Source organism: Pteropus medius, unplaced genomic scaffold (assembly GCF_902729225.1).
Source record: "Pteropus medius unplaced genomic scaffold, Ma_sr-lr_union100, whole genome shotgun sequence".
Taxonomy (NCBI): domain Eukaryota; kingdom Metazoa; phylum Chordata; class Mammalia; order Chiroptera; family Pteropodidae; genus Pteropus; species Pteropus medius.
The window spans coordinates 6,203,470-6,220,949 of NW_024342474.1; the positions used below are offsets into that span (position 1 = coordinate 6,203,470).

The 17,480-nt window shown below is 35.1% G+C and overlaps 1 protein-coding gene and 1 long non-coding RNA gene across 6 annotated transcripts in view; one reads left to right on the forward strand and one right to left on the reverse strand.

Moving 5' to 3' along the window:
* Positions 1-17,480, forward strand: part of LOC120605010 (uncharacterized) — a 91,812-nt gene that overhangs the window by 66,352 nt on the left and 7,980 nt on the right. The window contains exons 1-2 of one of the 2 annotated variants that reach the window (XR_005653485.1): positions 514-901; positions 17,135-17,213. This is a non-coding gene — a long non-coding RNA (uncharacterized LOC120605010). Of the gene's footprint in view, positions 1-513; positions 902-17,134; positions 17,214-17,480 lie in introns of those variants that run through there. The other variant, XR_005653484.1, reaches the window with a different exon arrangement.
* CUNH12orf56 (chromosome unknown C12orf56 homolog) overlaps positions 1-17,480 on the reverse strand; it is a 70,148-nt gene that overhangs the window by 46,665 nt on the left and 6,003 nt on the right. The window lies entirely within an intron of this gene.

A 17,480-nucleotide genomic window follows, 5' to 3' on the forward strand; every position in this document is an offset into this window, starting at 1 on the left:
ATTATCAGAGTCTTGGTGGTGCTTGACCTTATCATAGTAGGCAATAGCAGTATAATGTTATCAGTCATAATTTCAGCCATTATATAAAATGTTGACTTGTGACAGCCTTGTTTTTAATTTGAATTTACTACCTTCTAGACTACTAAATTTTTAATGGGGAATTATGTCAGTCTTACCTATGCAGTTTGTAGAAACTACAGCTATCTAGGCCCACTTCAGACTTACTGAATCTCTTTATTTGATATTCTTAGTTTGTAGTTGGTATATTCTTGGCATATTATTTATATATGTATATTTATACACACAATATCTCAGTATTGTTATATTCAAGACTCTATATAAATTATATTCATTGAGTTTTATGAATCAGAGTAACTTTTGCTGATTTTGAGAACAGGCTTCATCACTTTTTTTTTTTTTTGCAGTGGCTTTATTATCTTTGTTTTGCATGACGTAGGAACAACCAAATTATCTTGTCAGTTGCCTGTTCTTAATATGAAGACGTACCAGACCTTTCACATTTGAAAGTTCTCAATAATAAACTAACCACAGCCATTCGAAGTCTCTATCTACTCTAGATAGTTTTTTATTGTAATGCTTGCTTTAAGATTCTACTCTATGCTAAAGGTCAGCGTTTGTGTTTTCAACAAAGGGAAGTCTCAGAGCCTCCTGGAAAAAGGATTGAGCTAGGTTCTTCATACTATTAACACTTCATGGCTGAGCTGACATTACTTAGACAACTCTCAGATTCTCAGACTACACCAGTAGACTGAGTCAGGATTTCCAGGACTCCAGAAGAAATTTCAGGACCTCAGAATTCACTCAAATTTATCGGTACCTCAGGATAAACTGGTAGTGAGAGTTTCTTGGGCTTGATTTCCCAAACTTCGGAAAGCAAATAGTAAGTTTCTTGAAAGTCTAACCTTACATATATTGTGAAAACATCCAGACAGAAGTTAAATTATGGTTGCAATAGTTGTTCAATACCCTAAATTTTCAAATATATGGTAAATTAACATTTTTGCCACACCTATGTAAATAATCAGGATAATCTAAAAGCCTTATTTTGTGTTTAAGAACAATCTTTTTTTTTGAGATTATTATGATGGTGGTTGTGGGACAGACTGTCAGGAAAATTTGTGGAAGACTTTGATATGGGGAAATAAAAGATTAGTAGATGTTCTGTTTAGCTTACCCATCCAGGTTTTCTATGCCTTTCATTGTCAGAGTTATTTTACAATGCTGTGATTTGTAGAAAACTTTTTTATGTGTGTGTGGTTTTTTTTTAAATAAAAACATATAGAAACTTAAAATTTCTAAGTGGTAAATCCATCAACTTCTGTCCTTTTCATTTCTTCCCTTGATTTATACTTAGAAATGCCTTTTATACCCTGAAATCAGATAAATATTCACCTATGCTTTCCATTTCCTTTCCAGTTTCCTCTTTTACAATTAGTTCTCTAATCCTTCTGTAGTCTATAGGGAGAGTGTTCCTTAAGACTTTGGTCTAACTGGCTGTGATTCCAAGACTATTTAGTATTGATTTGATAAAAAGTATGCTTTAAGTAGAGACTGAATGTAAATGAATATGTAAATATTTCTGAGTCAGGTTGCTGATTAACAGTTTCAGAGGGAGACAGTATTTTTAATAACTTGAATAATAATCACAGTTTATAGAATGCAGCACATACCATCTTATATGATAATACTCACAATAAATCTGTGAAATAGTTATTATTAACTCCATTTTGCAATGAAGAAACAGGTTCAGAGAGTTAACTTCACAAAACTAGTAAATGGTAGAACTAGAATTACAAGACAAAGCAATCTGTTTCCAAAGCCAATTTTACAAAAACAACTAAAGTTTAAGAACACAGCCCTACTAGTGGTCAGTGATAGGGATTTTTTTCAGGGAGAGATAGATGTATTTTTTCTGAAAACAAGACTGGAATCCAAATAGTAATTAAACAGCTGGATTCATTATATCAGAGTTTCAGTCAAATTATGCTAATTCCTTTTTGTGGGAGAAAGTAGAAGCAGATCTCTTTTTAGCTGCTGTAATCATCAAATTTGGTTAGCTTTGTCACTCAAGACATAATCCCTTCCTTAAATACGCTATACATACATATAAAATCTTTATGTAAACTTCTTCTGTATTCATTGGCATGGAAATGTCCATGTTATGCTGTAAAGTAAAAGAGATTACAAAACAGTATGTGGAGCATGGCCCCATGCGTGTTAATGCATAGAACACAGTTTGAAATATTGTACAACAAATTTTCTTGTTTGTATGGTTAACTGTTGTTACCTCTGGATGGTGGAATTTGTTAAAAGATAAACTGAGGCATATGTAAAAATTTGAGTTTATTTGAGCAAAAATTGATTTAGATTGGACAGTATCCAATCTAGCAGAGAGAAAGGAGATCTGAGGAGCTGCACAAAATGAAAGACTTGTATAGGCAGTGGAAGTGAGAACAAGGAAGTTATACTAGGCAAAAAAAGGTAGGTTGGTTATTGCAAGGTTACTTTCCTTCAGGGAATGACCAGAGTCTTTCAGGAAGATAGTATCTAACTAGTGCTGATCCGGTTGTAACTGAGTGAAATGCTAGTCTCTCTTTGGCTCCATCTTTTTCAAGCCTGCTTTGTTCCCAAAGCCTCAGGCTAATAGCTTCTAATCATTAGAGGAATTCTGCTTGCAGCTTGAGCTTTACAAAGACAGCTCCTCCCATTTCCTTTTCTCTTGACATAAAAGAAGCCTGAGCTCTGTGCTTTTGTAAAATGGATTTGAGGAACCACTAGGGCTCCCATCTTAGTTGACACCTTCTCAATCAGTAAAACTTTCCTTACTCTAAACTCTAATGTTTTGAGTTTGGCCTTTCAAAGCATCAAGCATACAGACTTTGGACTAGTAACAAGGTGATTCCTGAATGACTGGTTTAAGATTCCATTTCTGGACGAGCCGAAACTGTAATTAAGTCACAGTTTGGCAGTGTAGAGCTTAGCATAAGTGACTTCATTTGGGGCCTATTGTCTTGTTTTTAACAGATTATAAGTATATAATTTTTATTTATTTTAATTCTAAGAATCATCTACATACTATGTTAAAGAAAGCTGTTTGGCTGATTTTTATTATTAAAAAAATATTTTGATTGGTAGTCCTGACATCACATAGTCGTAAACACAAATGTGTCCATTCTTTTCTGAAAATTTATCACCAAAGAACTAAATGGGGAAGAGGGGGGATACTAAGGACAATATGATTCATGAAGACAGTTTGCTTACAGCAACCTAACTTTTTAAAAGGCATTTCTATGCACACTATAAGGCCTCCATCACTGTAAGGGAGGTGGTAGATGATTACACTGATGACTGTTACACAGCCAAGAGGATGCATCTGAGTCTGTAAAAGGAGGGATAATGATGGATAAACAAAGTAACTGAAAGATAGTAATCCCAAATCACTTTTACTTCCCCCGTTCTCTCTTATTGGCTCATCTAACAATCGTAACCTCAGTAGCAAGACCAAACACATTTTTTTTCAATTTGGACTTGACTTACAAGGACAAAGTGTTAAAATAAGGAAAGTGATTTCTCTCTCTCACTTCCTCTCTCAACTCAACCTCCCTCCACCCTTCAGCACCACCCAGGAGCTAAGGTGGGCTAAATTTATGCATCCAAGGGGAGTAAAGAGTTTTCTGACTAGAAAGCTTCTCTACTGTCAGCACGGGTACTAAGGGCAAGGACACTTAGTCCAATGAATATGCTGTCAGTGCCTGAAGGAAGAAAAGAAAGCTCTTAAAAGGGACAGAGCTGAACTCAGTCCCTTGCTAGCAATGTATTTTAGACATGGTGTTATCAGGAAGAAATTTTTTCCATTTACATCAGAGACATCTTTAGGAAATTCAAAAGCTAGATCTTCCATATTTCAGCCAAAAGCATATATAATAGGTAGGTAGGTAGGTAGGTAGGTAGGTAGATAAGATAGATGGATAGATAGATAGATAGATAGATAGATAGATAGATAGATAGATAGATAGAGGATATTGTAATGGTCATATAGAACTACTTTGTTTAAAATTTTTTAACTTTATGTCTTAAAATAAGCTTAAATATTGTGAGTTTAATTCTATTTTGTAACTGAATTCTTAGTTTTTTAGGTTGGAAATAAATTAAGATTATTCATTGTTTCATCTAACACTGATTTTGTGTTTTTAGGATTATTTATTAAAGTTGAAAGAACTGCTTTTACCCAGACATTTTCTAGCATAGATAATAATAACTAAGACTATCTACATGAAAATAATTTTAGAATGCCAAATCAGGACACATGATAACATTTCTTTCTATGACTTGTTGACATTAAAAACTCTTATATTACAATTAAATCACACTATTTGTATGTATCTGATAAATCACCTCTTTTAAATGTAATTTCATGAAATTATTGACCCAGTGCTGTCTGGGTACTGCTCCATTAATATAAATGGTAACTTAGCTGTCTTTTTTTAATAAAAACTGAGGTTGGGGAAGTTGGAGTTATTTGCAAATAGCCTCCTAAGTTCTCCCTCCCAGTCAATATTATAAAGCCTGTAAGGCCATGCATAAGTTATAACACTTTCTAATATTTTACTTGACTTCCTTTGCCTCTGAGAAAAGTGTGTACTATATAACCCTATCGCTGGTAGTTGGGAGCCAAGTGGTACACTGTGCTGGGTGAAAAATTACTGCTTGGCTATCGCCCATGGGAACATAACATTCTAACAATAAGCTTTCTGCTTCTGTACCCCCACTTGCACAACCTACCTGTGGGTTGATAGTTAATAAATAGAAGAAAAATAGACTTTTCTGTTAAGACAGAATGAGGAATGGGATTTAGGGCTTAAAAACCCTGTACCTCTACATTTCGGGGCTGCTTAATTTGGGGTGTGCGTACCCCTGGCAGACCCAGCTGGCTGAATAAAGAGTGTGTTTCCTATAACTCACTGATTTCTGGTAGTCCGTGTGTCTTTCGGGGGCTGGTGTCTACAACAACACCAGTTGCTATTCTCTCATTAAAATTCGGGCATTGGGAAAAATCTTAACCAAGTTACCTGTGTATAGTGGGAAAAAAAGAAACCATCAGCCAGGTATACCCTTTCTCAATCTGTGAAGTTAAAAGTTTAGGTTGACCTGCAGGAAAGGGTTAACTCCACAGACCTGTTCAAGGCCTTCTCATACTTCGAACTCCAAAGAAAGGCCTATAATCAGGACTGGCCCTTGGCCTGATCTTGGGAGATAACCTCTGAGCCTTGGGCTATTCTGCCTGATAAAAGTGTTTTTGTATGCCTGACACCTTGGGCCATGCTATACTGGTTGACTCTGACAATGTAATTTATGGTAAACACCTGTTTTTGTAAAGGTTGAGAGTGAGGAGGTGGAAGGGGGACTAGAGTCTGAGTAATAGATCGCTCCTGCAGGGCCTGCATGCCTACATGATTGACCCCCAATAAAAACTCAACACCAAGGCTCAGGTGAACTTACTTCCCCGGTTAGTAACACTTTGCACATGTTGTAACACATTGCTGGAAAAATTAAGCACATCCATGCTATTCCACTGAGAGAGGACACCTGGAAACTTGTACTTGGTTTCTCCTGGATTTCATCCCATGCACCTTTTTCTTTCGCTGCATTTAATATGTGTCCTCTCAGTGTTACAAACCATTTCTGACTCCTATGAGTCTTTCTAGTAAATCATCAAGCAAGAGGGTAGTCTTTGGGTCTCCCTACACAGGAGGAACTATACCCAGGCATAAGGCCATCAGCTGCCTAGACAATTTGTTCTGCCTCCTTTGGACACCACAATTTTGTGCTTTCCCAGGCTATAAGTCAGAAAGGGGTCAGCCCACCTTCCCATCCTTCCTTTTCAAGGGATTCGTTAAGATTCTGATCCTTGCAGTCGGATTCTCTCTAGCGTGAAGATGGGGAAACGGAAGAAATTAAATGTTCAAACAGTATCACACAAATATAATAAAAGCTAATGTTTCTCGAGCACTTATTACACGTTCTTTTAAGTGTTTTATATTTATTATCTCACTGAATCCTCAAACAACCCCATATATCAGTAGAACTATTCCCATTTTACAAGAGAATATGAGGAACCTAAGGCTCAGAGAATTAAGTGGCCTGACCAAGGTTCCACTGCTAGTAAGTAGCCAACCAAAGATTCAAAATGAAGCCTGTGCTCTTAACTTATGTCGTACAAAATGATACACAAAATAGAAAACATACATATACCAAGAAACTAACATACTGTGGGTTTAAAAATAAAATTGCTTCCATTATGAGACAAGACAATGTTATGATGAGGTGGACTTTTGTATCTTCGCTGTGAGACAATTTTAAGGAGACTCTACTATATAAACATGATAGTAAATATTACACAACCCTCAAAAATTCCAAATTTTCTAATTACTAAATTGACTCACTTTCCTCAGGTAGCTTTCATTTCTTATGCATTCTCATGAACTGTCTGCCTATAGAGTTCCTATCAAAGGCTTGACATCAAAGAGGGATTGGAACATGAAAGAGAAACTCAGACTAAGAAAGCCTAAAAAATGAAGTTAATATAAATTGATGTACAAAGGTCAGGATTAAAATCACTTGGAAATCAGATTTCTGAGTTGAAAAGTATTAGAGTATCCTAAAGGAAAGCCATCAGGCAGACAGCAATCTAATTAACTAGTATAAATTAATTACATTATTGCAGACCAAATTATTTTATGCCCTAATTATCAAGCACATCATTACCAAACTAGGTAATCACAGTCAACATCCTGACAGAAGTTTGGAATGCTGGGAAACACTATGAATTAGCAATCAGAAAATCTGATGCTTAGTCTGGCCTCCACTATTAACTAGTAGTGTGACATTGGTCAAGTTACTTAGTCTCTTTGACTTTGGTTTCCTTACATGTAAAATGAATTGGTTATAGTCTCTTTCAGCTTGAACAATATATATATTTTTAAGTACAAAACTATATTATAACTAAAATATAAAAACTTAACTTTGCTAATGACTGTACTTCAGAAAATGTATTTATGTGATCAGGAAAAACAAGATGGGCTTTTCTGCAAAGATTCAGGCCAAGAACATCTGCAGAGTCCTGTTTTTTAGGGAGGACAATATATTTAAGTAAATATATAATTTACCTATACTTTTTGTTAAGAATATTCCTTATGAAGAATTCAATATATATACCCCAAAGAATCTATACTTTCTAAAAGGTACTGGTACTAGCAGACCTACAAGAAACACTAAATTGAGTTCTTCAGGCCAAAATGAAAGGACACTGGAAAGTAACTTGCATCCACATGAACAAAGAACACTGATAAAGATAACTACACAGGTAAAAATAAAAGATGGTTAAATGTATTTTTTGTTTGTAACTCTTTTCTCCAATCTAATTTAAAAGACAACTGCATAGAGCAATAATTATAAATCTATGTTGATGGGCACATAATATATAAATTGTAATTTGTATGATAACAGCACAAAGGAGGGAGGAATGGAGCTATAGCAAAACACAATTTATATATACTATTGAAATTAAGTTGAACTGAACTGATTGTTATAAATTAGAATGTTAATTGTAATCCCCAGGACAAACACTAATTTAAAAACTCCAAAATATATACTAAATCACAAGAGAATTAAAATCGTGTACTAAAAAATATCTATTTAATACAAAGGAAGGCAGTAATGGGGGAATAGAGAAACAAACAAAAAAGATAAAAGAAATATAGAAAATAGCAAAACGATAGATGTAAACCCTATCTTACCAGTAAGTACAATACTGTAACTAAGTTAAACACTCCAACTAAAGTCAGGGATTGTAAGAATAGATTTTTAAAAATAATTTAACTATATACTATTACAAGAGTCCCACTTTAGATTCAAAGATACAAATAGGTTGGAAGTAAAAGGGCGGAAAAGATATACCATGCAAGTAATAACCAAATGAGAGCTAAAGTGGCTATACTATAAGACAAAATAAGATTTTAATGCAAAATATCTTACTAAAGACAAAAGGACAATTTATAATAAAAAGAGGTCAATCCATCAAGGAGTTACAATTATAAACATATACGTACCTAAGAACAAAACCCAAAAATCATGAAGCAAACACTGAAAGAACTGAAGGGAGAAATAAACTCAACGATAATAGTTGGAGCTTCATTACTCCACATAAAGATTAGAGCAAAGATTCTAATAAAGGTTAGAGCAGAAACTAATGAAATAGTGATAAGAAAAGAAAGAGAACCTACAAAACTAAAAGTTGGTTCTTTGAAAAGATCAGCATAATTGACAATCCTTTAACAAGACTGACCAAGAAAAAAGGTGACAAAACTCAAATTACTACAATCAGGAATGAAAGAGGGGACATTACTACCAACCTTAACAGAAAAAAAAGGAGCATAAGGGAATGCTAAAAATAATTACTTATCAACAAATTAGACTGCTTAGATAAAATGAAAAAATTCCTAAGACATGAACTACCAAAACTAACTCAAAAGAAATAGAAAATATTAATACATCTATAACAGCAATATGAAAAGAGTTATAAACGATTGAATTAGTAACCAAAACAAACTTCCTACAAAGAAAGGTACAGGATCACATGGTTTCACTGGGGAATTCTATGAAATATTTAAAGAATTAACACCAATCCTTCAAAACTCTTTCAGAATGTAGAGTTATTATCCTGATACCAAAACCAGACAAAGACATCATAAGAAAACTACAGACCAATATTTCTTGTGAATATACAGGAAAATTCCTCAAAAAAATGCTTCCAAACCAAGTCCAGAAACATATAAAAAAAGATTAAAATGTACTGGAGTTTGAGAGTTATAACAAACAACCTCAGCATAAGTAAGCATTTACCCATTCAGTTACCTCCCTTGTTTAAGAAAACTCTAAATGAAGTATTGATGAAGGCATGATAAAACCTGACTTTCAGGCTGTCAGTTTTTTCCTGTTTAAGAAATATGAGTTTGAGAGATTATTATTAGAATTGCTCTGATCCCTTCATTTAGCACCTGGCCCATTCCATATTCAGTAGGGAAGTTGGATTTTTTTTTTGTCTGTTTTAATTTACAAAGTTAGCAGTTTTTCTGTTAAGAAGCATTGCCAACAAGGGAGAACTTGGTTATGATAAAATCTCATTAAAATATGTATTCTCAACTTCCAGATATAAAGTCATGGGGATATAGTATACAGTATAGTGACTATAATCAACAATAAGATATTGCATATTTGAAAGTTGCTAAGAAAGTAAATCTTAAAAGTTCTCAACACAAAAAAAAAGTTGTAATTTTGTATGGGGACAGATGGTAACTAGACTTATTGTGGTGATTATTTTGCAGTGTATACAAATGTTGAATCTTTATGTTATATACCTGAAACTAATATAATGTATGTCAATTACACTTTTTTAAAAAAATGTATTCTCAAGTAAAAAGGCACCAGGAAAAAACAATCAACAAATCCAAAGGAAAGACATTACAAAACATGTGGGCCATCTCTTTAACAAATCATATAAAAAAAAGGTGAGGAAGAGGGGTGATAGTTTTCATTTAAAAAGGGAGCTAACCAAAAACATACAGTGGAGAAAGGAAAGCCTCTTCAATAAATGGTGCTGGGAAAATTGGAAGGTCACCTGCAAAAGAATGAAACTAGATTGTTGTCTATCACCACACACCAAAATTAACTCAAAATGGATTAAAGACCTGAATGTAAGACCTGAAAAAACAAAATGCATAGAAGAAAACATAAGAACTAAACTCAAGGACCTTGGGCTTAAAGAGGATTTTATGAATTTGACCTCAAAAACAAGGGAAGTAAGAGCAAAGATAAATGAATGGGACTACATCAAACTAAAAAGCTTCTGCTCAGCAAAAGAAACCGTCAACAAGGCAAAGAGACAAATATCTGAATGGGAAGATATATTTGCAAGCGATGCCTCCGATAAGGGCCTAATATTCAAAATATACAAAGAACTCATACGACTCAATAAAAACAAAAAAACAAACGATCCAATCAAAAAATGGGCAGAGGACCTGAACAGACACTTCTCCCTAGAGGACATACAAATGGCCAACAAATATGAAAAGATCCTCAACATCACTAGCTATTAGGGAAATGCAAATCAAAACCACAATGAGATACCATCTCACACCTGTTAGAGTAGCTATAATCAACAGAACAAGTAATAACAAATGTTGGAGAGGATGCGGAGAGAAAGGAACCCTCATACACTGCTGATGGGACTGCAAATTGGTACAGCCACTATGGAAAGCAGTTTGGAGGTTCCTCAAAAAACTAAGAATTGACCTACCATATGATCCAGCAATCCCTCTACTGGGTATTTACCCCAAAGACTTGAATACTCATATTCGAAAAGATATTTGCACACCAATGTTCATAGCAACATTATTCACAGTGGCCAGGACATGGAAGTAACCAAAGTGTCCTAAAATAGATGATTGGCTAAAGAAGCTGTGGTACATATATACAATGGAATGTTACTTAGCCATAAGAAGAGATGAAATATTGACATTTGCAACAACATGGAAGGACCTTAAAGTAATCATACTAAGCAAAATAAGCCAAACAGAAAAGGTTGAAAATCACATGATATCACATATGTGGGATATAAACCTAACAGCAACAAATGAACAGGACAAACAAACAGAGACTCATGGGCATGAACAATGGAGCGAGTGGGAAAATTTGAAAATTGACAGGAATTTGAATAATTCCTTGGTAACATACTTAAAGTTACCAAGGAATTATTGATAATTTTTTAGGTACGATAATGGTATTATGGCTACTTAAAAACTATCCTTATTTCTTAGAGATAGATACCAGAAAGGAGGGGGAAAATAAAAAAATAAATTGTTAAAAAAAAAAAAAGAGGGAGCTAAGAAACAATAATTCACAAATCTGACTATCACAGAAAGAGAGACAAAAAGATAGTATGTGACTACTAGCGGAATGTAATAGGAAGTACACAGCACCAACTGTGAGTGGTCTTGCCAAGAAACTAAATCTGCATCCTACCATCCCAGTTTATAGGAAATATTGGGGATACAGTAACTAACGTGTTAAAGGACTCCAGAGACACAGTAAGGCAGATCAAGAATGTGAGAGATTCTCCTGAACAAGTGATTTCTACAGCAAATAAGTGACAGAAAAAATGAAGAGGAAGGAAGAATTGTCATATATTAAAAAGGAATTTAAGAGACAGATAAACACAATGTGTGGACTTTATTTGGATCCTAACCCAAACACATCTACTGTAAAAAGACATTTTTGAGCAAGTGGGAAAATTTGAAAATTGACAGGAATTTGAATAATTCCTTGGTAACATACTTAAAGTTACCAAGGAATTATTGATAATTTTTTAGGTACGATAATGGTATTATGGCTACTTAAAAACTATCCTTATTTCTTAGAGATAGATACTGAAATATCTATGGATGAAATAATATACTTGAGAATTCCTTTAAAATAATCCTTCAGGGGGAAACCTGAATGGAGTATATATAGATAAAACATGATCAGCAAAATGTTGATAATTACCGAAGCTGGCAATGAGTATTTGGTGAGTCATTATACTTGCTGTTCTAGTTTGTTTATACTTGAAATTTTAGTGAGAAAAAGTTAACACAAGAGAGCGATGACAACTAAATGCAATGTGTGATTCTAGATAGGATTCTAGTTTTAAAAAACTGTCTGTAGACGATAGCTAAAAACAGAAAAGCTATGTAGCATTCACCGAAACAGGGTTCTACTTGGTTTCACTGATTTGGGTTTAGACATATTGTGGAAAGGTGATCAAGCATGTGCTATTCCCTTCTTTGGAATACACTTACCCCTTTTTTTCTGTCTAAAAACTACTATTCTTCCTTCAAGACTCATCTCAAAAGTTACTTCCTCAGTGAAACTACCTGTTCATTCCCCCAACGAAATGTTACTTCTTCTTCTGGGTTCTCACCATATTTTTTTATTATATCTATTTTCATATTTCATTATAATTATTTGCCTATAACTGTTTTTCTTTTTTCCCATCTGCTTGCATTCCTCTCTAAATTATGAGATACTCAAAAATCGGTACAATTTTTTATACATTTATATATTTATAGTCTCTGGTAATTCAAAATATAGGTAGAATGCTCCATATAGAAGCTAACATCTGTTTAATAGAACTGTACTCTGTAGAAAGAAGAAAAACATAAACCAGAGGAAAAGGGAAAAATTGAAGGCAGACATCATGTACTGAGCTACAGTCGAGATCATTTTACTTAATGGAACATCAGATAGTGGAAGTAAGGTCCAAAAAGAGCTGAATATTGAGATATCTTTCAACTTCCGTGGTGCTTTCAAGACCTAACTTTCTGTTTGTATTGCTAGCTCTAACTCTACAGTCTTCAAAAAAAGGAGAGAAAGTAATAAATTAATTCAGTCAAATTGCAATTTAATAAATTACCTGTTCTAAGTACATTTCAGAGAGGATCCAGAGGAGGACCAATGGTAAACCCAAAGGATTCAATCTACTGATGAAGTGGCTAATGATTATATGGAGATATCTTGAATGGATTTTCCTCAAATTAAACCACATTAGCAATTACCTGTATCACACTGTATATAAGCTTACTCCTAAATAGAAGTTATTTTTACATTTAGCATTTAGCAAATCCTTCCACTGTCATAATTAAAAAACTCATCGCCATCTCCACCAGGTCATTTTTTTTTCCCCTCATTATACTCTACCTGGGCTATGGCATGCCAATCCCTAGGGAAGTCTGAGTAGATGAGCTGTTTTGTAATCTATGAATATTGCTGGCATGAATGATCCACTAACATATTCCAAAAGGAATTAGCAGTTTGGAGAATTGGGCACTGCCTCATCATAATATTGGAGACTCCCTAGGCTATTTCAATGTTAGGCTTGAAAAATCATTGCCTCGGGGCCAAGAACCACAGCTAAGACTACAAGAAAAAAAGCTTTCAAGGCTTGGCCCTGTGAAAAAGATTCTATATTCCACCAGGATCTTTTCAGCCAAACCTGTCCTTGAACCTCATCAGCAAAAGCAATGATACCAGTCTCAGCTTTGAAGGACAACAACCTTGAATACAGAGAGATATTAGAGCAGCGGTCCCCAACATTTTTGGCACAAGGGACCAGTTTCATGGAAGACAGTTTTTCCACAGACCTTGTTGGTGGGGGGAGGGAGGTGTTCAGGATGATTCAAGCGCATTACATTTATTGTGCACTTTATCTCTATCATTATTACATCATAATGTATAATGAAATAATTATACAAATCAGATGCCACCAGATGCAGCTGTATAATTGACGTACATCATCTTATTTGCCACTATAAAACCTGCCACCAGATGCAACTTAATTGTCTTTTGCCATTCACTGATAGGGTTCTGATATGAGTCTGCAAGCAATTGATTTATTATGGTCTCCGTGCAGTTAAACCTCTCTGCTAATGTTAATCTGTATTTGCAGCTGCTCCCCAGCACTAGCATCACCGCCTCAGCTCCACCTCAGATCATCAGGCATTAGATTCTTATAGGAGCGTGAACCCCATTGTGAACTGTGCATGTGAGGGATCTAAGTTGCACGCTCCTCACGAGAATCTAATGCCTGATGATCTGAGGTGGAGCTGAGGTGATGATGCTAGTGCTGGGGAGCAGCTGCAAATACAACTGAAGCTCTGCTTGCTTGCCCACCCGCACCCGCTCACCTTCTGTTGTGTGGCCCAGGGGTTGGGGACCCCTGTATTAGAGAATGGAAAAGGTGTTTATAACTTCATCTCCTCCTCCTGCCAACCAATGCTCAGGAACCATGCAATCTGCATACTGAGGTAATTATGTTGTCCTCATTGCAGAACCTAAAAACTTTTAAAGAAATACCACAAATTTGCAGAACAACTGTGTTACTATGTGCATAGTGGTTAAAGAATGTTGGCTCTGATGTTAAAAGACCTAAGTTTACATTCTAGCTCAGCTGTTTTCTGAATACATGACCTTGTTCAAGTATTTACCTTTTCTCTGCCACAGTTTTCCCATCTGTAAAAAAAAAAGGGATCGCTTTTCTTATAGAATAAGATTAAATAAGGTAATCCATTTATTGTTTGTCACAGGGTGGCACAGAGTGCCACTTAATAGATATCTATTATAATTAATGACCTTTGATTGTTCATAGGAACCTCAGTAATGCACCTCAGTAATACGATACTGAGCTAGATTCACAGTCTACTCAGTCTAGTATTTGTCTGTGGTGGTAGCAGCAAGGGGCATTTTGGGAGAGAAGAGAATGCTCTTCTTTGTTATTATTTCAAATGAATAAGGCTTAATCTGAAAATATTCCTAACTACTTGAACAAAATCTCTAAAAATAAGATGTCATCATGAATTTATCTGTCAATTTTATCCATATTTATATTTGCAACTGGAACTGATTTACTCTTATATGAAAATACTACTTTCAGAATGCAAAGGGATGTTTCTTGTTTTCCAATATTTTGTTAGCAATTCCATATTTGCCTTATCCGTTAGTCTTGGTTTCAGAATTTTGATTCAGATTTTCTTCTATCAGCTTTAATTTCAGAGAATAATAGAGCCCTAAGCTTTCAGCAGTTGATTATCTAGTTTCAATTTTCTAGTTTCAATTTTACTCAGTTCAATTCATCATAGATATTTTTGAGTTCCTACTGCAAAGTACAGAATTGAAACATACAAAATATTAGATGGAGTTTGTCTTCAAAGAACTTAGAGTCTTCTGGATAATCAGTCAAGCCAGACTACTTGGGTTCAAATTCTGTTTCTGCCATTAATGGATGGCCTTGGGCAAATTGCTTAAATTCTCTTTATTTCAAGTTCTTTATCTGTAAAACAGTTAACATTATTATCTGGGATTGTTATAAGGAGAAAGAACTTAATTTAAGCTTAGAATAGCAGCTGGGTGGCATATAATAAGCACTCAATAAAATGTCAGCAATTTGAAGTAGGCATTAGAACTGTTCACAATATTCCCATTCTCTTCCAGACATGTGGAATGCACACTTGATAAGATCACATTTTCCCACCCCCTTTTAAGTTAGGCGTAGCCATGTGCCTAACTCTGGCTAATGAAATATGAGAAGTGACATGTGTTACCTCTAGTTTGAAGCTTAAGACTCAGTATCTAATTTGCCAACTTAATTTCTTCCACCATGGTGATTAAGCAAGCATATGTTGAGAGGCTTCTGATACTAAGATGTGTGACTAAGTATCACATATTTTGTGACTAAGATGAATAAAACCCCTCACTAATCAATAATAGATAAGCAGCTTGAATAAGACATACTCCGTATTGTATTAAAGCACTGAGACTTTGGGATTGTTTGTTAGTGCAGCTTAACCTAAGCTATCCTGACCAATACACTATCATTCCAGCCACAGGGGATATAGCAATGAGTCAGACTGATAAAATGCCTGTCCTCATGAAGTTTATCAAGATTTGAATGCAATATCCAAACTATTCTATGCAAACAAACTATTACGAAGAAGCCAGAATGACTGTTAACAGTTTATCACCTCTTTCTGCCTCCTATGGTGAGAGTTTTGAAATATTACAAATGAGTCAAAATAGATAAAGAAAGCAAAAGAGGAAGAGAAGTATCTATAATATAGTCTCATCTTACATAACTCCTATCACCTCTCAAAATGCATGACACAGATAAACACAGGGATCATATAATACAAACACAAAATGAATGCGGAGAGAGCTATACCTGAGCATCAGGAGACCTGTAAGAATTTGCTCTGCCACTATGTGGTTATGTAACTCTGGCCAGTGTGATGAGTTGTTAGTCTCTGGAGTCCCTCAATACTTGGAAATAAGGAAATATGATCTCCCTTTCTAAGAGGTAAAACTGTATGATGGACCTGAGCATCCATTCACTTGGATGCACAGTCATTCATTTATTGAATGAATGAGCATTCATTCATTTATTAATTCTTCCAATTGATAAATAATTATTAACTATCTACTATGTGTCAGGAAATATAGTGCACATTGACACAGGGATAAACAAGACAGACAAGGTCGTGTTCTCATGAAGCCTACATTTACTATGAGAGACATATAATCATTAAAAAGGTTAATCTTATAATGCGGATAATGATAAGAGTTTTGAAACAAACATTAAGTTTGAAGGACAAAAGGTACTTTAGATTGGGTGGTCACAGAAGGCATCCCTGTGCAGGTGATGCTGAATTTGGAAACACAGCTGACAAGAAGTAATCAAGTCTCTGAAAATCTGGAGGAAGAGAGTTCCAGGTAGGATGGCAAGTGCAAAGGCACTGAGACACAGTTGAAGAGCATAAAGAGCTCAGAGAAGAGTGGTAGGAACTCAGTCAGAGATGGAGGGGTCAAGTCATGGAGGCTCTTGTAGGCAATAAGGAGTTTGCCAGCTTATGGTGACTTTGAAACAGAAAAGTGACATAATTTAATTTAGAATTTATATTTAAAAAATGTCATCCCAACTGCTATGTGAAGAGGAATCAGTTTGGAGTCAATTTTTTCAATAGTCTAGATAAGGGAATGGACAAGTAGCATCAAAAAAAGTCATAAAAAGGATTATAGCTGTATATATTTTAGAAGATAGTGACAGGGTTCAGCACATGCTACCCCAAAATATGGCACCTTGACATACTGACTATTTTAAGCTGAAGGAATTTGAGAGAAAGGCAGATGCAGGAAAGTATCTCTGACTTTTCCTCACTCACCTCCCCTGAAGCATGGGAGAAGTGCCCTCCCTATACCTAGAGGAAAGAAACATCCTATCTATGAGGCAGGGATGCCCAGAGGAATCCAAACAACAGACCTTGCTAAGTTTATTACCCTTAGCTCATATTCCTTTTTGTCCTATCACATTTTTCCACAACTTCCCATTCTTCATTAAACCTAGTATTAAAAATGCACAGGTTTAACCATTTCTTCGGGTCTTCTTTTCCTTATAAAGGTTCCCGTGTCATGTAAAATCTACATTAAATAAATTATCCTGTTAATCTGTGTTTGTCTGTTTAATTTTCAGACCCAGCCAGGGACCGTAAGAGGGTCAAGGAAAACATTTTCCTCCTCTACACAAGTCAAGAGGATATACTAATATGGAGGTACCTTAAAAATTTAAGAATAGAACCATTATATGATCCAGCAATTCTTCTTCTGGGTATTCAACAAAAAAATATGAAAACACTAATTTGTAAAGATATATGTACCCCTATGTTCATTGCAGCTTTATTTACAATAGCCAAGACATAGAAATAGCCTAAGTGTTTGTTGTTGAATTAGTGGCTAAAGAAAGTGGGATACATGTATACAACAGAATGCTACTCAGCCATTAAAAAGATGAAATACTGCTATTTGCGACAACAAGAGGC